The sequence below is a fragment of the Gadus chalcogrammus genome, chromosome 3, assembly GCF_026213295.1.
Source record: "Gadus chalcogrammus isolate NIFS_2021 chromosome 3, NIFS_Gcha_1.0, whole genome shotgun sequence".
Lineage (NCBI taxonomy): Eukaryota > Metazoa > Chordata > Actinopteri > Gadiformes > Gadidae > Gadus > Gadus chalcogrammus.
In genome coordinates, this window is record NC_079414.1 from 10211960 (window position 1) to 10235074 (window position 23115).

Consider the following 23115-nt stretch of genomic DNA (forward strand, 5'->3'; position numbering starts at 1 on the left):
GTGTTGTTAGTGGTTCGGGGGGCAGTCTTTATGCGCATGCTCGCCTCTTCTTCTTATTTAATTTTCTTCTGGATTTCTGTAGCAGAAGCAGCGCCCCTTATGGGCCTGGCATGTGTACTACAGCGTTTCTACAGATTTACCCGGTTTCGCTTTCTGTCTTTACGGAGATACTCCGAAACCGGATAGATCGAAACCGAAACGGTTTCGCCCGTTGCGGCTTCGTGTGGACGGGGCCTTCGTTGGCCCCACTGGGAATTTAAGACAGAACCAGAACCCTGTGTTGCCATGCACTAGCGGTTGAACAGCACAGAGTTTCCCTTTAATACAAATTGACCATTTATTGTTTATTTTCACCATCAAATATAATATGACCATTGATAGTGGATTTGATAATGAAGTGAAATAACGTATCGCCTGACTCATGGACTATGGATTATGGATTATGCTAACATGGGCTGTTAACATACTCTGGGTTTCAAAAAAAAATCGTCCATGCAGTCTCTTTCTGATCAGACTCTGATTATCCCGGCTTTAAAAACACGTTGCAACCCCACCCTAGTCTAGCACACCCACGTCCACCCTCCCTGAGAGGAACTGTATGATTTTAAGACATTAGTAGTAAAACACTTTATTAATTGATTCCTGGATTACAGTAGATTGTATATTGTGTCATCTTGCCTCTATTCAATATTCAAGACATAATTTTGAAATAACCCTGCATACATTCCAGCATCTTGCACAAGACAACACACCTGTATACCCAACAGAAGAATGCAATGTCACAATAATGATCTGAATTAATTTCTCAACATGACCGACGTCAGAGTGGCGTTCACTATTTAAGACGGAGACTCCAGTCCAAGCTTCATCAAACTCATCCAGCTGTGGACTCGATCAACTGCTGGGGCAATAATCAAGTAATATTCTTACTCATTAAGTTTTAAACTTCAATGCTTTTGCTTCCAATCTTGACCGATTGATTAATCTTCTCAGTTTCTTTTTCCCCCTCAAGGTGAAATCATGATGAAGATACTGGTACTGCTTGGATGTCTCCTGAGTCTGGCTCTGGCTCTTCCAGTAAGTTGAAAAATGTTTTCTACTACATAGTATTTTCTGTCGTTCAGCAGACACTTTTATCCAAAGCCACTTACAGAGAGCAGATACATGTCATCAAAGGGGCTGTTGGGTGAGGGCACATTGCTCCAGAATGTCTTCGGGTAAGGTTTTGTGCTTTGGGGACCAAACTCAGTACCTTCTGGCTGAAGGGCCAAGATGCTAGCCACTGCTTTGGTGAAATTCTAAAACCAATATTTTCACAGGTGGACGAAGTGCATGAGAGAATTGCTCGTTCTTCCTCTGACTCCAATTCCAGAGAGGTGTGTGGCGTCCATCAGATGTGATGCATCAGTCACAGACACATACGCTGCATACACACTGCACAAATCTAACTCAAACTCAATGAGGTTCCATCTTTGTTGAGATTAAAGATCTTTTGTCTCTCTAGATGGGGCGGTATCCGTCATACTACCCATCGTATCCCCGGTTCCCCCCACCACCACCACCACCACAGAACCAGGCCAACCTATGGGCTTTGTTCCTGCAATTCCTGCTGGCTAACTCCCCCCCGACCCCGGCTCCACCTACGGCCCAAAACCCCTAAAATCAGTTTGTTATCCTCTGTATGACTTCTATAATAAATCATGCATGAAAATAAGAAATGTGTCGGTGGTATTTGGTCGTATGCTCCTGCCCTTCCTCCTGCTGGTTACCTTGCCCAGCGCTGCACCAGCGACCGCAGCCACTACCGCTGAGACCTACTGCTGAAGTTGCCATATTTGGTACTTTGATTTGCACCAATAATTCTTAATACTTACAAAGTGTTTGTTCATCTAAGGAGCATGGCTAATAAATCTTTTGACAAAAATAAGAAATCCTTTTTTAAAATCACCAATTAATCAGAATTTCTTTCACAATGCGTTTGTCATCGAAACGTACAAGATAAACGATGAATACTGACTATATAGTAGGACTTTAATAAAAACAAGCAACACCCCTGGTACATTCTACCACCGTAAAGCCTTAAAGGATGAATCATGTCCCATTTCAACAGCAGTCCAGTGTGACCAGAAGACCAGTGGTTAAGTCCTTGGCTCTCTATGACTGAGGCTGACAGGCTTCCTTCTATGGGCGGGGGGGATTATCAAGGGACTCTATTTCCTCACATTTCACCCCTTCAGGACACCTATGAAATAACAGCTTCTGCAGCTGATTGGATGAGCGGAGACAGAGAATGTATTTAAATAGAGCCCTGTCTATCTAGGTCTACTACATCCCCACTGGGTCTCCTTAAACTGCTGGAGACGCAGCGTCACTTCTCCACAAACAAAATTCTCACTGACTTGAGGTGAGGTTCTCACTGTCTTCAGTCACTTAGCTTTGAAAGATGTGTTCCTGTTGACTTTTTTGTCTTTATTTGCATATTTTCTGTTCCAGTCGTTGCGTTATTCCGTCATGAAAAGGGTGATCTTGGTCTTGTGCATCATTGCACTATCTTCCTGTTTTCCAGTGAGTTTGAATTAATACATTGATATGTGATTGTTTAAAACAAATAGGATGTTTCAGCGGATTTCAAACATCATGTTGTAAAAGTGCCACACTATGCCATGGTTGTACTGTCCATTAAGATGGCTCAGCCTCAACACTGTTGTTAAGATGAAGAACAAGATGAACTTCATTAATCCCAGATGGGACGTTAGGGACGATGTTGACATGAACATGTTTGTTTCTTCAGCTCTCTGATGAGCGGAACAGACGAGTCAAGCGCTCAGACGAGAGCGACGAGGTGAGAACGTAGATGTCATGTTTTTTTTTCACGTTAATTTTTGCATAAAATATCGTCATCCTTATCCTTATCTTCTTCCTCTTCTTCTTCCTCTTGTTTGCAGTCGAGCCAAGGCTACAGAGGGGGCTACAGAGGGGGATACAGAGGGGGCTACAGGGGACCGTACATGCAGCAGCCTCGGTTCCAGCAGCCCGTCTTCCCCCCTTTCCCCCCTTTCCCTCCCTTCCAAGGCTTCCCCATGGCGTTTCCTCCCCCTCCTGCCTTGCCCTTCCAGCCCCCCGGGCTCCTCCCTGGCGCTGGGGTCCCCCCTGGTGCTGGGGTCCCCCCTGGCCTCGGGGTCCCCATCCCCTTCGGAAAATAAGATCAGCCAACTGTCCATCGGCCGACGTCATCGTGACTTATTAATCAACTGTAAAACTAATTGTTAAAAATAAAACCGAATAGTAATTGTGAAATCAAATGCAATAAATGAGAAGAAAGAAAAGTTGTTCGATTTGTTCCTTCAATGCAAATATATTTTTTCAGATAATAAGTGTGTGTGAAGAATTAAGTGTACAAAAAAATATGTGTAAGAGGCAAAGTGCAAAACCTTGTTAGAACTCTTCTATTATAGTGACAATGTCTTACGAAATGCGGGTCTAAAACACATATAAATGCAGGTCTAAAACACATAAAAACTTGTCTCTTATTGACTTGTGTCTGGGAGTTGGATGCATGTCATAGTTCTGTTACCAAACCCAGACTGTATTTGAACACCGACACCTCACCGGAAGGCTTTGGAAATTAATTATATTTTATGATTCTGTTTGCTTGCTCACCACACTTACATTCTTATCATGGTTGGCCCCAGTGGGAATTGAACCCAGAACCCTGGCAGTGTTTAGGTCATGCTTTATCGATCGATTGATCAGCAAAGAGTTCCACTTTAATACAAGTTGACCATTTATTGTTTATTTTTACTATCGACTATAATATGACCATTGATAGTCTCATGGACTCATGGCTGTTAACATAATCTGGGTTTAAAAACATATCTGTCTATGCCGTCTGTTTCTGATCAGACTCCTATTATCCCGGCTTTAAAAACAGGTTGCAACCCCACCCTTGTCTGGCACACCCACGTCCACCCTCCCTGGGAGGAACTGTACGAAGTGAAGACTTTAGCAGTGAAACCCTTGATTCATTTATTCCTGGATTACAGTAGATTGTATATTGTGTCATATTGCGTCTATTTAATATTCAAGACATCATTTGGAAATAACCCTGCATACATCCCAGCATATTGCCCAATACAACACACCTGTATACCCAACAGAAGGATGCAATGTCACAATATTGATCTGAATTAATTTCTCAACACGAACAACGTCAGAGTGGCGTTCACTATTTAAGAAAGAGACTCCAGTCCAAGCTTTATCAAACTCATCCAGCTGTGGACTCGATCAACTGCTGGAACAATACACAACTGAACAGTAATCAAGTAATATTCTTAATCATACACTTTTAAAATGCTATGCTTTTGCCTCTAATCTTGACCAATTTGTTAATCTTCTCAGTTTCCTTTTCCCTCTCAAGGTGAAATCATGATGAAGATACTGGTACTGCTTGGATGTCTCCTGAGTCTGGCTCTGGCTCTTCCAGTAAGTGGAAACACATTTTCTACCACATAGTACTGCTAGTATTTACAGCAGTCGTTCAGCAGACACTTTTAATCAAAGCCACTTAAGGCCCTGACACAACAACCAGTTTATCGATCGTCACACAGTTTGGCGAGCTCGGTGACCTGAGTCTGTTTGGTGTGTGCTCTTCGATCAGCCGTCATCAAGTCCGTCTGTGATCTTTTCAAATCGTCGGTGTTCTTTTCCGCCGATAGCACATGTTGAATTGGCCATGACCAAATCGGTCCGGCTGCCTTTTCTGCCGACGATCGGCAGTCGGAATGGTGTGTAACTGCCTTTACACAGAGCAGATACATGTCATCAAAGGGGCTGTTGGGTTGAGGGTACCTCGCTCTAGAATGTCTTCGGGTAAGGTTATGTGCATTGTGGACCAAACTCAGTACCTTCTGGCTGAAGGGCCAAGATGCTAGCCACTGTTTTGGTGAAATTCTAAAACCAATATTTTCACAGGTGGACGAAGTGCATGAGAGAATTGCTCGTTCTTCCTCTGACTCCAATTCCAGAGAGGTGTGTGGCGTCCATCAGATGTGATGCATCAGTCAGACACATACGCTGCATACACACTGCACAAATCAAACTCAAACTCAATGAGGTTCCATCTTTGTTGAGATTAAAGATCTTTTGTCTCTCTAGATGGGGCGGTATCCGTCATACTACCCATCGTATCCCAGGTTCCCCCCACCACCACCACCACCACCACAGAACCAGCCCAACCTATTGGACTTGTTCCTGCAATTCTTGCTGGCTAACTCCCCCCCAGCCCCGGCTCCAGCCCCGGCTCCAGCCCCCACCCCGGCTCCAGCCCCAGCCCCAGCTCCGACCCCAAGCCTCTAAAATCAGTTTGTTATCCTCTGTATGACTTCTATAATAAATCATGCATGAAAATAAGAAATGTGTCGGTGGCATTTGGTCGTATGCTCCTGCCCTTCCTCCTGCTGGCTACCTTGCCCAGCGCTGCACCAGCGACCACAGCCACTACCGCTGAGACCACCAATGAACCTGAATAAGCTGCAGGGAAATGATGCAGCTTGTAATGAAAGCTCTCTCTGTTAGGGGCAATGTCTCTGTGCACTGACAACTACATTCTCAACTAGGAAATGCCTTTCCTGCAGAAAATGCGGTGAGTGCTGAAGTTGCCATAATTGGTATTTTGATTTACACCTTAATACTCACAAAGGGTTTGGTCATCTAAGGAGCATGGCTAATAAATCTTTTGACAAAAATAAGAAATGTAATTTTGATTTCCTTCTTTAAAATCAACAATAAATCAAAAAGAATTTCACAATGCTTTCGTCATCGAAACGTACAATATAAACGATGAATACTGACCGTATAGTAGGACTTTAATAAAAACAAGGAACACCCCTGGTAAATCCTAGCACCGTAAAGCCTTAAAACATGAATCATGTCCCGTTTCAACAGCAGTCCAGTTTACCAGAAGACCAGTGGTTAATTCCTTGGCTCTCTATGACAGAGGCTGACAGACTTCCTTCTATGGGCGGGGGGGATTGTCCAGGGACGCTCTCTGTTTCCTCACATTTCACCCCATCAGGACCCCTATGAAACAACAGGCTTCTGCAGCTGATTGGATGAGCGGAGACAGAGAGTGAGGTTGAATAGAGCCCTATGCATCTAGGTCTACTACATCCAGCTAGGTCTCCTTACACTGCTGGAGATACAGCTTCACTGCTCCACCAACGCGTTCTCACTGACTTGAGGTGAGGTTCTCACTGTAAGATACTCTAGTCAACAGATACGCTTTAGTCTTCGAGTTGACGGTAGGTTTTATTAAACTGCGCATGCGTACCAACGGCACTACGGGTACCCAGGCGGGCAGAACAGACCGTAGTCATGGGAGTAAATCAAACAATACATTACATTTCCCTTCTTATCAAAGAAAAGGCATACAGTCTAGGAACAACTCAGAAACTTGTTAGCAGCTTAAATGTCCTGACTTCATGTCAAATTAACCTTGACACCCATTTGACTTAAGTAAACAAAGTAACAAACACTTCAACTTTAACTGATCACACTAACTTGGAAGTTAATACTTTAAACTTTTGATCAGGCTAACTGGGAAGGAGAGGTTACCAGCACTTCACTTCCATAGGTGTCTTTACCACACCTTGTCCCTAACTAACTTCATGCACACAACTCATAAAGTCAGTCTGTCGGGTGGCTTGACCACTCTGCCTCGCCTGGTGATGTACAGTTCACTTGCCCGTGCCTGAGCATGGCTCAAGGGTTCTCTGGGAGGCGAGCGAGGCTGTCCAGATGGGGTAGGAGACAGCTGTTCCTTTTCAGCTGTCAGTTCCTTTTCAGCTGTCTGCTCTGGCGGCTCAGTCCATAACTCATTACGTATCCAGTGGCGTGGACGGTTGGCGGCTGGAGTGCTTGTGTGAAGATGTTGGCTGTTGCGGCGGTACTCCTTGTTTCCACTGTCCACAATATAGGATTGCGGAGCACTGTGCTGTCTGACTACAACCGCTGGGGACCATGTGCGGCTACCAGGATAAGGCTGCATTCTGACCTCATCTTTAGGCTTGAGAGCGACATGAGGTTTGCCTGCTCTCTTGCGGTCATAATAGTACTTTTGATTGTCCTTAGTCTGATCTAGCAGACGCTTGACTTTCAGTGGGTCATAGGCCGTTGGTGCAAGGACCTCACGTGCCATTGGCAGCTTGTTGCGTGGCCTCCTGGCCTACTGACTCAAGGGGAGTAGTCCTGTAATCCAGTAGTGCAAGATGTTTGTCTGGTGCCTTGTTCCAGAGCCTCTTCACAGTTTGCACGGCACGCTCCGCTTCACTGTCTGAGTGTGGCGTGTGTGGGGAAGACGTGACGTGTAGGATGCTGTAACTCTTACAAAAGTCTTTAAACTCCTCTGAGGAGTACTGTGGGCCAAACTGTGCCTTAAGTGTGTCTATGACAGTGCGACTGTGCGTGTCTCTCAATCCATCCACTTCAATGAACTTTGAGTAGTAGTCCACAAGCAGTATGTACTGTTTCCCTTCGAATTCGAAGAGGTCTGATGCTACCTTTTCAAAGGGAAGGTTGGGGTGTTTCTGTTGGTTTGAGCGGTTGTCTGGGCAGTTTATTTTGAAAATCTGGACACAAACTGCAGGTTCTGACTACTTCTTCAATTTGTGCACTCATACCTGGCCAGTAGAGGGCTTCACAAGCTCGCTGTTTGCTTTTCACTATTCCCAGGTGTGATTGGTGTATGAGCCTCAGCATGTGCTCACGCATGGTTGGGGGTACTACTATTCGGAGTCCCTTGAAGATGAGTCTATCGGACAACGCAAGCTGGCTTCTCGAGTCCCAATATGACTGAATCTGAACTGGCACTTCACGCCTGTGCTCTGGCCAGCCACACTGAATAATCTGTTGGAGACAGCTGAGCTCTTCTTTTGTGCGTACTTGTAGTCAGGGGCGCAGCTAGGGATTTTGGGCCCCATGAAAAGAATGAAACTTAGTGTCATTATTTTTTCTGTATTATAATTTCATCATCATTAGGGGCCTCTCTGGGCCCCCCTCCATCATGGGCCCCTAGAATCCGTCTCCTTTACCCCCCCTTTTCGGCGCCCCTGCTTGTAGTTCTGTGTATTTCTGATCACTGACAGAGAAAAAGTTCAGCATGGAGATACACTCTAAGCCATCCATCTCTGGTGTGTTCTCCGATAGCTGTGCTCTGGAAGTGTGTCTGGGAGCTCCATGTCTTTTCCTCTTCTATACTTTACAGTGAGATCATACCACTGCAAGCGAAGGCGCATTCTCTGAATCCGCATGGGTGTAGACAACAGGGATTTCTTGAAGATGTCTTCGAGAGGTTTGTGATCGTTGTACACTGTGACATGTGTTCCAAATATGTTATTGTGGAACTTAGTGCAGGCATGGACAATGGAGAGTGTCTCTTTTTCAATTTGCGCATAGCGCGTCTCTGCGTCAGTGAGTGACCTTGAGGAGAAAGCGATGGGCTGATCCTCTTGCAGCAGGAATCGCTCCCATTCCGCTGCTGCTGGCATCACAGAATATCACAACATGCTTTGCAGGATCAAAATACTTCAGCACTGGGGGATGTATGCACAGCTCTTTTAGTTTGTCAAACGCCTGTTGCTGAGCTGGCTGCCATGCAAACTCCACATCTCTCCTTAGGAGCTGGCGCAGCGGCGCATCCACTTCACTGAGGTTAGGGATGAACTTCGACAGGTAAGTAACGAAGCCCAAGAAGCGGTGGACACCTTCTTTATCCAACGGTGGTGACATGCCCTGAACAGCTTCCACTTTCGCTGGGTCAGGCTTCAGACCATCAGTTGTCATCAGGTGTCCCACGTATGGCACAGAAGGCTGGCGTATGTGGCATTTATTGAAGTTAAGCTTCAGGTTGTAGCTTGTAGCTTTCTCGACCACTCTGCGCAGAATTGCATCGTGCTCCTGAACTGTGGGGGCAGCTATAAGGATGTCGTCCATCACGCTTACAGCTCGTTCAATGCCCTCGAGCATCTGGTCCATGATGCGCTGGTAGATTTCAGGCGTGCATTTTATACCAAAGGGAAGTCTAAGCCACCTAAACCGACCTATTGGTGTATTGAAGGTTGTGAGGAAGGACAATAATTCATCCAACTCTATCTGCAGAAATCCTGATTTTGCATCTAGGACTGAGAAGACTTTAGCACCTGGTATCGCATGGGGTGATGTTCTCTCTTTATGACTTTATTTAGGTCACTTGGGTAAATGCAGATTCTCACCTTACCATTTTTTACTACGGCGACCATGGAACTCATCCACTCAGTAGGCTGCTCAACTTTGGTAATGTAGCCATCTTCCTCCATTTCATGCAGTTTCTCCAGTATCTTGCCTCTGGTTGCCTCCGTACAGGATGAACTACACCTTTAGCACCTGGTTCAAGCTTTATGGTGTATTTACCTGGCATGGTTCCACTGGTGCGTGTCAGCTCTGGGAACTCAAGAAGTCCAGCAGGAACACGCTGTGTTTCAGTATTGTCAGGGTTTCGTGTGTAGCGCCTCTCTGCATCACTCTCCAGTAAGTCAAGGCGCACAATCAGCCCCAACGCTTCAGCTGAAGCGCCACTGAGCACATTCTCTTGAGCAATGTCCAAAATTTCAAACACTGTGGTCTCTTTACACTTTGTTGACTTGACTTGTAGATTAACAGCAGCTACAGGCCTCAGCCGGTGATTGGAGTATGAGCGAAGCACTGTCTCAGAGCGCTGCAGCTCACGTGTGTGGGCAAGCAACTGGTAGCTATTTAGAGACAATGTGTTACACTTTGCGCCTGTATCAATTCTGAATTTCACTTCTTTAGACAGAATTTCCAATTTGACCACCCATTTATCAACAGTGGGGTCCTCGGGCTGCATCATATTTATGCTCAGCATTCCCTCATCATCTGGTGAGTCTTGGTCCGAGTCAATACTCACAGTGTTTACTGCACGCTTGTGGCACACTGCCACCCAGTTGTTGGGTTTGTGGCAGTAGGAACAAACAGAGCCTTTTGCTGGACACTTTCCTTGGTTCCACTTGTGCTGTGGGTCTTTTCCACACTTGGTGCAGTTTTTTGACGAGCTGACCGATGTTTGTTGTCGATAATTAGAATTTCCTTTGTAGGGCATTGCCTTACTTGGCACGAATTGCTTCGGTTTTACAGACACTGCTGACATCTGTGAATCCTCTTCTCTAACTATTTTCATTTGTTTTTGTGGTAATTCGAATTGCTGAGGAAGTTCTATGGCTTTATCCAACGTGAGGCTCTCGCCTCTTTCGAGCAGCCGCTCTTGGACCCGCTTCTCTCTCACTCCCGAGATTATGGTGTCAATTAGCATATCGTCAGGCTGATGATACTCACTGTCCATCAGAATTAGCCTTACATCCTTCAGGAAATTATCAAAACTTTCCGTCGGCCCTTGCTTTCTCTGTTTGAAATGATGCCTGGCTATCCTCTTATATTTTCGAGGTCTGATATAATTGGCAAATTTGTCCAGTACCTTAGACGGATCTTGCTTTTCTCCGTCTTCCCAGGGCAGCGTCTCATAAACCTCCCTGCCTTGCTCTCCGATCCACGTACCCAGCCAGCCTGCCTGTTGTTTAGGCGCCAAGTCGGAGAGGGGACCATCAAAGACGAACGTTACGTGACTCCGGAATCTTGAAAACTCTTGATACAAATCCGAGGCGTCCCAATCTATTTTGGGATGTTCGAACTGCGACGAAGCCATTTTCCCCACAGTTCCTGTTTTTGAAACACCATGTAAGATACTCTGGTCAACAGATACGCTTTAGTCTTCGAGTTGATGGTAGGTTTTATTAAACTGCGCATGCGTACCAACGGCATTACGGGTACCCAGGCGGGACAGAACAGACCCTAGTCATGGGAGTAAATCAAACAATACATTACACCCACTGTCTTCACTCACTTTGCATTGAGAGATGTGTTCCTGTTGGCTTTTTTTTTTTTTGCATCTTTTGGGTTCCAGTCGTTGCGTTCTTCTGTCATGAAAAGGCTGATCGTGGTCCTGTGCACCATTGCACTGACTTCCTGCTTTCCAGTGAGTGAGAATTACTCTATAAATATGTGATTGTTTAAAACAAATAGGATTTTTCAGGGGATTTCAAACAACATGTTGTAAGATTCCCACACTCTGCCATGGTTGTCCTGTCCATTAAGATGGCTCAGCCTCAACACTGTTGTTAAGATGAAGAACAAGATGACCTTCATTAATCCCAGATGGGACGTTAGGGACGATGTTGACATGAACATGTTTGTTTCTTCAGCTCTCTGCTGAGCGGAACAGACGAGTCAAGCGCTCAGACGAGAGCGACGAGGTGAGAACGTGGACTTTCATGTTTTTTTTTACGTACATTTTTGCACAAAATATCGTCATCCTTATCCTTATCTTCCTCCTCTTCTTCTTCCTCTTGTTTGCAGTCGAGCCAAGGCTACAGAGGGGGATACAGAGGGGGCTACAGAGGGGGATACAGAGGGGGCTACAGAGGGGGCTACAGGGGACCGTACATGCAGCAGCCTCGGTTCCAGCAGCCCGTCTTCCCCCCTTTCCCCCCTTTCCCTCCCTTCCGAGGCTTTTCCCCATGGCGTTCCCTCCCCCTCCTGCCTTCCCCTTCCCTCCCCCCGGGCTCCCCCCTGAAGCTGGGGTCCCCCCTGGCCTCGGGGTCCCCATCCCCTTCGGAAAATAAGATCGGCCAACTGTCCATCGGCCGACATCTTTGTGACTTATGAAACCGAATAGTTATTGTGAAATCAAATGCAATAAATGAGGAGAATTTTTTTTTGTTTGATTTGTTCCTTCAATGCAAATATATTTTTTCGGATAATAAGTGTGTGTGAAGAATTAAGTGTATAAAAAAATATGTGTAAGAGGCAAAGTGCAAAACCCTGTTAGAACTCTTCTATTATAGTGACAATGTCTTACGAAATGCGGGTCTAAAACACATTTAAATGCGGGTCTAAAACACATATCAACTTTTCCCTTATTGACTTGTGTCTGGGAGTTGGATGCATGTCATTGTTCTGTTACCAAACCCAGACTGTATTTGAACACCGACACCTCACCGGAAGGATTTGGAAATTAATTATATTTTATGATTCTGTTTGCTTGCTCACCACACTTACATTCTTATCATGGTTGGCCCCAGTGGGAATTGAACCCAGAACCCTGGCAGTGTTTAGGTTATGCTTTATCTATCGATTGATCAGCAAAGAGTTTCACTTTAATACAAGTTGACCATTTATTGTTTATTTTCACTATCGTCTATAATATGACCATTGATAGGGGATTTGGCAGTGAAGTGAAATAACAGATTCCCTGTCTCATGGACTCATGGCTGTTAACATAATCTGGGTTTAAAAACATATCCGTCTTTGCGGCCTGTTTCTGATCAGACTCCTATTATCCCAGCGACCCCACCCTAGTCTTGCACACCCACGGCCACCCTCCCTGGGAGGAACTGTACGAAGTGAAGACTTTAGCAGTAAAACCCTTTATTCATTTATTCCTGGATTATAGTAGATTGTATATTGTGTCATATTGCGTCTATTTAATATATTCAAGACATCATTTGGAAATAACCCTGCATACATCCCAGCATGTTGCCCAATACAACACACCTGTTTACCCAACAGAAGGATGCAATGTCACAATATTGATCTGAATTAATTTCTCAACACCAACGACGTCAGAGTGGCGTTCACTATTTAAGACGGAGACTCCAATCCAAGCTTCATCAAACTCATCCAGGTGTGGACTCGATCAACTGCTGGAACAAAACACAACTGAACAGTAATCAAGTAATATTCTTGATCATACAGTTTTAAAATTCTATGCTTTTGCCTCCAATCTTGGCCGATTTGTTAATCTTCTCAGTTTCTTTTCCCCCTCAAGGTGAAATCATGATGAAGATACTGGTACTGCTTGGATGTCTCCTGAGTCTGGCTCTGGCTCTTCCAGTAAGTGGAAACACATTTTCTACTACATGGTACTGCTAGCATTTACCGCAGTCGTTCAGCAGACACTTTTATCCAAAGCCACTTGCAGAGAGCAGATACATGTCATCAAAAGGGCTGTTGGGGTGAGGGCAACTTGCTCCAGAATTTCTTTGGCTAAGGTTACGTGCATTGGTGACTGATCTCAGTACCTCTAGCTGAAGGTCCATCATCCTCGCCCCTGTTTTGGTGAAGTTATAACACCAATATTTTCACAGGGGGATGAAGTACATGAGAGAATGGCTCGTTCCTCCCATTTCAGAAGGGTATGTAGCGTCCATCAGATGTGATACATCATTCACAGACATATACGCTGCATACACTCTGTAAAAATCTCACTCAAATTCAATGAGGTTCCACCTTTCTAGAGATGTCATTTTTTTTGTCTTTCGTATCCCCAGCACCACCGCTACCCATCGTATCACAGGTACCCATCGTATCACAGGTACCCACCACCACCGCCACAGAACCGGCCCGACCTATGCCCCCTGGTCCTGTCCTACCTGAAGGCTATCTGTCCGACCGCCACGACCCCCGGCCCCGCCACGACCGCCGGCCCCGCCACGACCGCCGGCCCCGCCACGACCGCCGGCCCCGCCACGACCCCCGGCCCCGCCACGACCGCCGGCCCCGCCACGACCGCCGGCCCCGCCACGACCCCCGGCCCCGCCACGACCGCCGGCCCCGCCACGACCGCCGGCCCCGCCATGACCCCTGCCATGACCCCCGCCATGACCCCCACCCCTGATCCAAGATTAGATACCTGAAGGCTATCTGTCCGACCGCCACGACCGCCGGCCCCGCCACGACCCCCGGCCCCGCCACGACCCCCGGCCCCGCCACGACCGCCGGCCCCCGCCACGACCGCCGGCCCCGCCACGACCCCCGGCCCCGCCACGACCCCCGGCCCCGCCACGACCGCCGGCCCCGCCACGACCGCCGGCCCCGCCACGACCGCCGGCCCCGCCACGACCGCCGGCCCCGCCACGACCGCCGGCCCCGCCATGACCCCCACCCCTGATCCAAGATTAGATAATATAGGATAACATTTTATCCACCAACATAGATGCTTAAAATCGGTATGTTGTCCTCTGTATGGATTCTATAATAAATCATGCATCAAAACTAAGAGATTAAGTTGTCATATTTGATATTGTGATTCATTGTTTAAATTCTTCAATATTTTTTAAAATCTCCAAGTTTTTTAATTTATCCGTCACATATGTCACATTTTTTAAAGCCGCCTGGTTTTATTCATTTCAAGCATATCTTGCGACAGAAATAAGAAATGATTCTGTCCTATTTGGTATTTTGATTTCCCTTTAAAATCACACCAATAATTCTTAACACTTTCAAAGGTTTTGGTCATCTAAGGAGCATGGCTAATAAATCTTGAGACAAGAATAAGAAATGTAATATTGGTATTTTGATTTCCTTCTTTAAAGTCACCAATAAATCAGAACATTTTCCACAATGTTTTCGTCATCGAAACGTACAAGAAAAGCGTTGAATACTGACCATATAGTAGGACTTTAATAAAAACAAATAACAACCCTGGGTACAGCCTAAAGCCTTGAAACATGAATCCTGTCCTGTTTCCACAGCAGTCCAGTTGACCAGAAGACCAGTGGTTAATTCCTGGGCTCTCTATGACTGAGGCTGACAGGTTTCCTTCTATGGGCGGGGGGGATTGTCCAGGGAGGGACTCTCTCTGTTTCTTCACATTTCACCCCATCAGGACACCTATGAAACAACAGGCTTCTGCAGCTGATTGGATGAGCGGAGACAGAGAATGTATTTAAATAGAGCCCTATTCATCTAGGTCTACTACATCCCCACTGGGTTTCCTTACACTGCTGGAGACGCAGCTTCACTGCTCCAACAACGCGTTCTCACTGACTTGAGGTGAGGTTCTCACTGTCTTCACTCACTTAGCATTGAGAGATGTGTTCCTGTTGCCTTTTTTTTTTTTTTTGTATCTTCGTTGCGTTCTTCCGTCATGAAAAGGCTGATCATGCTCCTGTGCATCATTGCACTGACTTCCTGCTTTCCAGTGACTGATAATTACTCTATTAATATGTGACTGTTTAGAACCAATAGGATGTTTCAGGGGATTTCAAACAAAATGTTGTAAGATTCCCACACTCTGCCATGGTTGTCCTGTCCGTTAGGAAGGCTCCGCCTCAACAGTCAGTATGTTTGCACATCTTAATCCGATTAAAGCCATAGTTCGGCTATGCTCCTCATTTGGACAAATGCAATTGTCAGATTATACATGATGGTGAGAAAATCAATGATTGGCCGAATTATGTCGTACCCCGTTATGATAGGCTGCGCTGTACCCATTTCAACCAGTGGTAATAGAGCAACCGGCTGACCTCTTTACGTCACCAGCAACAACAAACTCAGGCAGCATTCGAGAAAGATGTTTTCAGTAGATAGCTGTCAGTTCACTTCAGGTCCATGTCATTTCTCCGACTGTCTGAAGTCCAGATTGAACCGCGACATGGAGGAGAAAGGGATCGGACACCCGCCGGAGGGGCTCCGCCACCGGAGGACCTGCTCCGCGGCCCTGCTAACCCTAACCTGTGGGAGCCTGCTAACACTCCGGCGGCGGAGCAGCTCCTCCGGCGGCGGAGCAGCTCCTCCGGTGGCTCCTCCAACGGGAGCCCCGCTAATTCTCCGGCGGGGGTGAAACTCCTCAGGCTGCAGAGTCTGCATACGGCAACAATCCCTATCTCCTCCATGTCGCGGTTCAATCTGGACTTCAGAGAGTCAAAGCCAAAGTTCCTTTCCCCCAATTCCTTCTCAACCATGGCCGAGATAACCCCCACTACGAGTCTTAACTTGTTGTGGAAGTACCAGAGACTCGGAGAACCCGACACAGTCTTTAAGATCCATAAGGTCAGTGAATTTCCCCCTCAGTTCGGTCGCAGCGCAATGAATGAATAAAGATAGTAAACACGTCGGAAGAAAAAAACTTTTACTTTGACAGATGTGCCTGAAGTCACTACTTTACAACCTCGTTGATGACCAACATTTAGAAAACCATCTACTTTTAATTCAGCCTTGGGTGAAATCGAAGCGCAGTGTTCACTGAATGCATGTTGATGATACACTTCTTATTTGGGGTAACTACATTGGCATGACACCGGCTTCCTCAATCTTCTGCGCACCCTTTTAAAATAATCGCCGTTTCTTATTTTCCGACGGCGACAACATCACAACTACTCTCCTTCTCTGCTCGCGCAGAACGCAAATTCCGATTCCAATTTGATTGACTGTAAGCATGAACGCTTAATGCGACTATCCATCAAATAATCTAGGGATCTGAAAGGGACTCTCACCTTTGTTGCATTTGAGAATTACAGCACATTCAAATTATCCCGCCTTCCTCCAGAAGGCGGGTAAAAAACTAAGCGAGTACTGTAACGACCTCGCCGGTGACATAATGATGTCGAGTCATTAGTAGTTGAAGGTAGTTTTAATGAACCAAAACCAGGTCACTGAAACCCGTAACATTGTAACCAACGGCAGAAAACCGACACAAAACAAACCCTGGTTACCCCGGCAACCCCCAACACGGTCTCACTCGCGTGTAGGCCCCCACCCTCCTGTTCTTCCAAGGCCCTCCCCCAGCTGACCTAATATTTCGCCCCCACGCTGATTGACAAGAAGAACATTACAATACATGCACATAGAACAACTGGCATAGCGGACAACGAAATATAATGTAACACATAACACACAAACTATTTAACTGTCCCAGGGTCGCTACAGTACAAAAGTTCTAGACTCCCATGGGTTATGTTTAGACCTCCATGGGTTATGTTTCGACTCCCAGGGGTCATAATATCTACCAGGGGTCTAGTAAACAAGAAATTTAGCAGGTGGCTCACTGTAATTTTATGGGCTTCGTGTGATACCGTTTTGAGGCCCCATGTTGAAGGACAGTGGTCCCACTGAGTATAAGAATGGTGTATGAGCATTACAAACAGAGTAGCGGGACAACGTAGCGTCTGAGGCCGAAATGGGTCCCCTAATCGGACTGAATGGTGCGGTTGGGTGCCAACGGTCTGGAGGTCTTCCTGTAGCTCCAGAGTAGCGGGACAACGTCGCGTCTGAGTCCGAAATGGGTCCCGTAATCGGGCTGAGTGGTGCGGTTGGGTGCCAACGGTCTGGAGGTCTTCCTGTAGCTCCAGAGTAGCGGGACAACGTCGCGTCTGAGTCCGAAATGGGTCCCGTAATCGGACTGAGTGGTGCGGTTGGGTGCCAACGGTCTGGAGGTCTTCCTGTAGCTCCAGAGTAGCGGGACAACGTCGCGTCTGAGTCCGAAATGGGTCCCGTAATCGGACTGAGTGGTGCGGTTGGGTGCCAACGGTCTGGAGGTCTTCCCGGAGCTCCAGAGTAGCGGGACAACTTCGCGTCTGAGTCCGAAACGGGTCCCCTAATCGGACTGAGTGGTGCGGTTGGTTGCCAACGGTCTGGAGGTCCTGAGAATCATCCAGGGGAGCGGGACCACTTGGCTTCTGAGGCCGAATCGGGTCCCCTTGTCGGACTGAATGGTGCAGTTGGTGGCCAACAGTCTGGAGGTCTTCCTGAGGCTCCAGAGGAGGGTAACTCTGTGAGTCTGAGTCCGAGATGAGTCCCCTAATCGGACTGAATGGTGCAGTTTCAGTACGTCGTGGACCACTTTGGTCTGCCATCGTCAGTCGCTACGGTCGCTACTCGCTACTGTCTGCCGTGGAATCAAAACAAACCCTCTAGTTGAGGACGCGCCTTGATGACGCGGGCCCGATAAGCCACAAGAAGCAGACGGAAAACCTTATATATCCATGCAGCAAACAGACAGGTCTGTCGGCCAATAAGGTCATTCGGTCCGAAGAATTTTATTGGTTGAAGTTTTCACTAAATATTATGAGAGTAAAATAATTGTTTGTTTTTACTCCTGGTGGGTCTGTCTTGCATATTAGAGTGTTATTACCTTATTAATACCAATTTAACCTTATACAAAAAAAGTGTAAAAATGCAACAAAGGTGAGAGTCCCTTTAATCCGACTATGAGACACCCGATTTGATTAGATTTTAGTCAGACTAAGGTGAATACATGCATTTTAATAATTCCTATCTTAGTCAGAATAACCCAATGATTCGATTTTGTGTCATGTAAACACACTGACTGTATTTAAGATGAAGAACAAGATGAACTTCATTAATTCCAGATGGGAGGTTAGGCACGATGTTGACATGAACATGATTGTTTCTCCAGCTCTCTGACAGAGATGAAAGATGAGTGAGGCGCTCAGACGAGAGCGACGAGGTGAGAAAGTGGACGTTTATGGGTTTTTTTACGTTTATTTTTTCACAAAATATCGTCATCCTTATCCTTATCTTCTTCCTCTTCTTCTTCCTCTTGTTTGCAGTCGAGCCAAGGCTACAGAGGGGGCTACAGAGGGGGCTACAGAGGGGGATACAGAGGGGGCTACAGAGGGGGCTACAGAGGGGGATACAGAGGGGGATACAGAGGGGGCTACAGAGGGGGATACAGAGGGGGATACAGAGGGGGATACAGAGGGGGATACAGGGGACCGTACATGCAGCAGCCTCGGATCCAGCAGCCCGACTTCCCCCCTTTCCCTCCCTTCCAAGGCTTCCCCATGGCGTTCCCTCCCCCTCCTGCCTTGCCCTTCCCGCCGCCTGGGCTCTTCCCTGGTGCTGGGGTCCCCCCTGGTGCTGGGGGGGACCCCATCGGCCGACGTCATCGTGACTTATTAATCAACTGTATCAATACCGAAATGTATTTATCAATGCAATAAATGAGAAGAAAAATATGATTTTTGATTTGTTCCTTTAATGTGAATACGTTTTTCGTAGAATGAGTGTGTACGAAGAATGATGTGTACGAAGAATGATGTGTAAGAGGCAAAGTGCAAAATGTTGTTGGAACTTTTCTATTTCAGTATTCTTCTGCTCGCGTCCATATAAACAGCAATTCAGCTTATATAACGCCCAGCCAGTGCATGGTACATTGCTGTCCCTTGGTTTTGTAGAGTGCTAGGTCCTTTGCTGTTTCAGTGACAACTTCCTATGAAATGCGGGTCTAAAACACATATAAACATGTCCCTTATTTGTCTGGGAGCTTGAGTCATGTCATAGTTCTGTTACCAAACCCAGACTGTAGTTGAGTACAGACGCCTCACCAGAAGGCTTGGGGATCTTGAGATGACTGAAGCTATCATTTAACCTCCCCTGTAAACTAGTAGTACCTAAACATGTTCCTTAGTATGTTCCATATTTGTTGTCAACCACAAAAATAAAAAATAAATCCAGAATCATCCAAGAGTGTCAAGGTCACCAGTGAAGCGGGTGTATGTTAACAAAATAAAAGCCAAAGGAATAAGGTCACAGCGAGAGCCGAAGTTGCCTTACGCTGGCTTATATACATAAACAAAAACACACTTTACGACTTCATCACCCAGAGACGGTCTTACAGGCAATGCACATGCAGCAGTCTCTAGGAAATCCGGAATCTTATGATTCTGTTTGCTTGCTCACCACACATAGTATACTTATCATGATTGGCCCAAGTGGGAATTTAAGAACCCTGGCAGTGTTAATCTCATGCTTTATCTATGGATTGATAAGCACAGAGTTTCTCTACAAGTTTACCATTTATTGTTTATTTTTCACCATCAAATATACTATGACCATTGATAGGGGATTTGACAGTGAAGTGAAATAACGGATTACTTGACTCATGGACTCATGGCTGTTAACATAATCTGGGTTTAAAAACATATTCTTCCATGCAGTCTGTTTCTGATCAGACTCCTATTATCCCGGCTTTAAAAACAGGTTGCAACCCTACCCTAGTCTAGCACACCCATGTCCACCCTCCCTGGGAGGAAGATGATAAGTAGTTAAACCCTTTATTAATTGATTTCAGGATTACAGTAGATTGTATATTGTGTCATATTGCCTCTATTTAATATTCTAGACATCATTTTGAAATAACCCTGCATACATTCCAGCATCTTGCCCAAGACAACACACCTGTATACCCAACAGAAGGATGCAATGTCACAATAATGATCTGAATTAATTTCTCAACATGACCGACGTCAGAGTGGCGTTCACTATTTAAGACGGAGACTCCAGTCCAAGCTTCATCAAACTCATCTAGCTGTGGGCTCGAACAACTGCTTGAACAATAATCAAGTAATATTCTTACTCATTAAGTTTTAAACTTCAATGCTTTTGCTTCCAATCTTGACCAATTTGTTAATCTTCTCAGTTTCCTTTTCCCCCTCAAGGTGAAATCATGATGAAGATACTGGTACTGCTTGGATGTCTCCTGAGTCTGGCTCTGGCTCTTCCAGTAAGTGGAAAAATGTTTTCTACTACATAGTATTTTCCGTCGTTCAGCAGACACTTTTATCCAAAGCCACTTACAGAGAGCAGATACATGTCATCAAAGGGGCTTTTTGGGTGAGGGTACCTCGCTCCAGAATGTCTTCGGGTAAGGTTTTGTGCTTTGTGGACCAAACTCAGTACCTTCTGGCTGAAGGACCAAGATGCTAGCCACTGTTTTGGTGAAATTCTAAAACCAATATTTTCACAGATGGACGAAGTGCATGAGAGAATTGCTCGTTCTTCCTCTGACTCCAATTCCAGAGAGGTGTGTGGCGTCCATCAGATGTGATGCATCAGTCACAGACACACACGCTGCATACACACTGCACAAATCTAACTCAAACTCAACGAGGTTCCATCTTTGTTGAGATTAAAGATCTTTTGTCTCTCTAGATGGGGCGGTATCCGTCATACTACCCATCGTATCCCCGGTTCCCCCCACCACCACCACCACCACAGAACCAGGCCAACCTATGGGCCTTGTTCCTGCAATTCCTGCAGGCTAACTCCGCCCCCGCTCCCGCCCCAGCCCCGGCCCCGGCTCCAGCCCCCGCCCCGGCTCCGGCCCCGGCTCCAGCCCCGGCCCCAGCCCCGGCTCCAGCCCCCACCCCGGCTCCAGCCCCAGCCCCAGCTCCGACCCCAAGCCTCTAAAATCAGTTTGTTATCCTCTGTATGACTTCTATAATAAATCATGCATGAAAATAAGAAATGTGTCGGTGGTATTTGGTCGTATGCTCCTGCCCTTCCTCCTGCTGGCTACCTAGCCCAGCGCTGCACCAGCGACCACAGCCACTACCGCTGAGACCACCAATGAACCTGAATAAGCTGCAGGGAAACGATGCACCGTGTAATGAAAGCTCTCTCTGTGAGGGGCAATGTCTCTGCTCTGAACAAAAGTCGTGTGTCAACACGACACACACAGACAAATACAGACACACACACACACGCACACACACACACACACACACACACACACACACACACATACACACACACACACACACACACATACCCCCCCACACACACACACACACACACACACACACACACACACACACACACACACACACACACACACACACACACACACACACACACACACACACACACACACACACACACACACACACACACACAAACATGTGTGTGTGTGTGTGTACAGCGGCTCATAAACCATTTGGGGCCTAAGCCTGGGACTCCCAGGTCTTACAACACGCATGACGACAGCCCTGTGCTGCTAGTCTGAGGGTATTGTTAGATAATCATTGCAACCTAATCTCACTTTGAAAAAGAGACTGGCTGAACAATTTCGACATATATAGTACTGTTTTTAGCTGACGTAGAACTATATGACTAAAATAATAAAAAGATTACTTAAAAAGTAGAATATTTTAGAAAAAACTTTAAATACAGAACAATTTAGAATGGTACTGTGTGATTGATGGGTAATATAAACATTTTAGAAGTGGAACGGAGTGTCTAGGTGACAAATAGTGGAAGGATCAGGTTCCAAAATTCTATTGAGAATAAGAAAGAAAGAAAGAAAGAACGGAAGAACGGAAGAAAGAAAGAAAGAAAGAAAGAAAGAAAGAAAGAAAGAAAGAAAGAAAGAAAGAAAGAAAGAAAGAAAGAAAGAATAAAGCCTATGGATAACAATAGCTGAGCGCTGCTGGCAGCACTCACCTACTATTAGAAACAAAACCATTAAGATTCAGTTTGATATGCTAGCATAGGCTAGCATTAGCTATCTTTCTGCTTATCCTCAGCGGTTCGACCCCAATGATGATTTCTGTGTGCCAACTCCTACTTGTTCTATTATTACCTGTATCAAAGAAAAATCCTAGCTTTTACAGATTACAAAGATCAGGCCTGGAACCTTTTGGCTGGGAGTCCAACACCCCAGCAACAACATTTCACCACACTGCCAGACTCACAGTCTCTCTGACAAAAAGGATAATCTGCTAACAACAAATCAAACATGATTATTACATGCTTTAACGATTGATAGAGTAATTTTCTGAGGAGGACTCAAGGTATGGAATGCCCCATATACTAATGAGTATGTTAGTCGTGATGGTCCGGAGAGAGAGAGAGAGAGAGAGAGAGAGAGAGAGAGAGAGAGAGAGAGAGAGAGAGAGAGAGAGAGAGAGAGAGAGAGAGAAAACTAATTATAAATGTTTATACCTTGTTGAAACTGGTTATAGCTTGTTGAAACAGGTATTTCTATCAATGCTTAATATCGTTAAGAAATTTAACATAATTTTAAATCCATTACTGCCTGGCCTACATCAAACCAAGCTCCAACTAAATATTTTAGAATATTTTATCTGCCCTATATTATACCCACACCATATTGTGCCCAATTCTCATTTTTGGGCACAATACTACTTGTGCCCAAAATGCCCTGTGAGGATTTCACGAATCCCTGAATCAATTCATGTGACTTGGAAAGTGTTTGGCGGGTCCCTGTGTATAATTAGGAGGTTTTTTTTCTGCTCATAACTTCCTTTCTTCCAGGCTCCTTACTCGCCCTTTCCTAAGGACTGGAGAACTATAAGAAAAGAAAACACTCTTTAAAGAAAGAGTGCACAAACAAATGCTAAAGTAGGAGAGAAACTTAAATGTATGATCATATATTTTCCTATAATATTAACCCTTTTAGACACAATA

At 45.9% G+C, this 23115-nt stretch overlaps 2 long non-coding RNA genes across 2 annotated transcripts; both read left to right on the forward strand.

Annotated features, from left to right (window-relative positions):
* The first annotated feature begins 4134 nt into the window (after positions 1 to 4134).
* Positions 4135 to 5242, forward strand: LOC130377417 (uncharacterized). The gene is made up of 4 exons (XR_008894157.1): positions 4135 to 4322; positions 4418 to 4482; positions 4972 to 5028; positions 5155 to 5242. It is a non-coding gene; the product is annotated as an uncharacterized LOC130377417 (long non-coding RNA).
* Positions 5243 to 14738: 9496 nt separating this feature from the next.
* LOC130380022 (uncharacterized) lies at positions 14739 to 18501 on the forward strand. The gene is made up of 3 exons (XR_008895195.1): positions 14739 to 14937; positions 18302 to 18352; positions 18456 to 18501. It is a non-coding gene; the product is annotated as an uncharacterized LOC130380022 (long non-coding RNA).
* The last annotated feature ends 4614 nt before the right edge of the window (positions 18502 to 23115 follow it).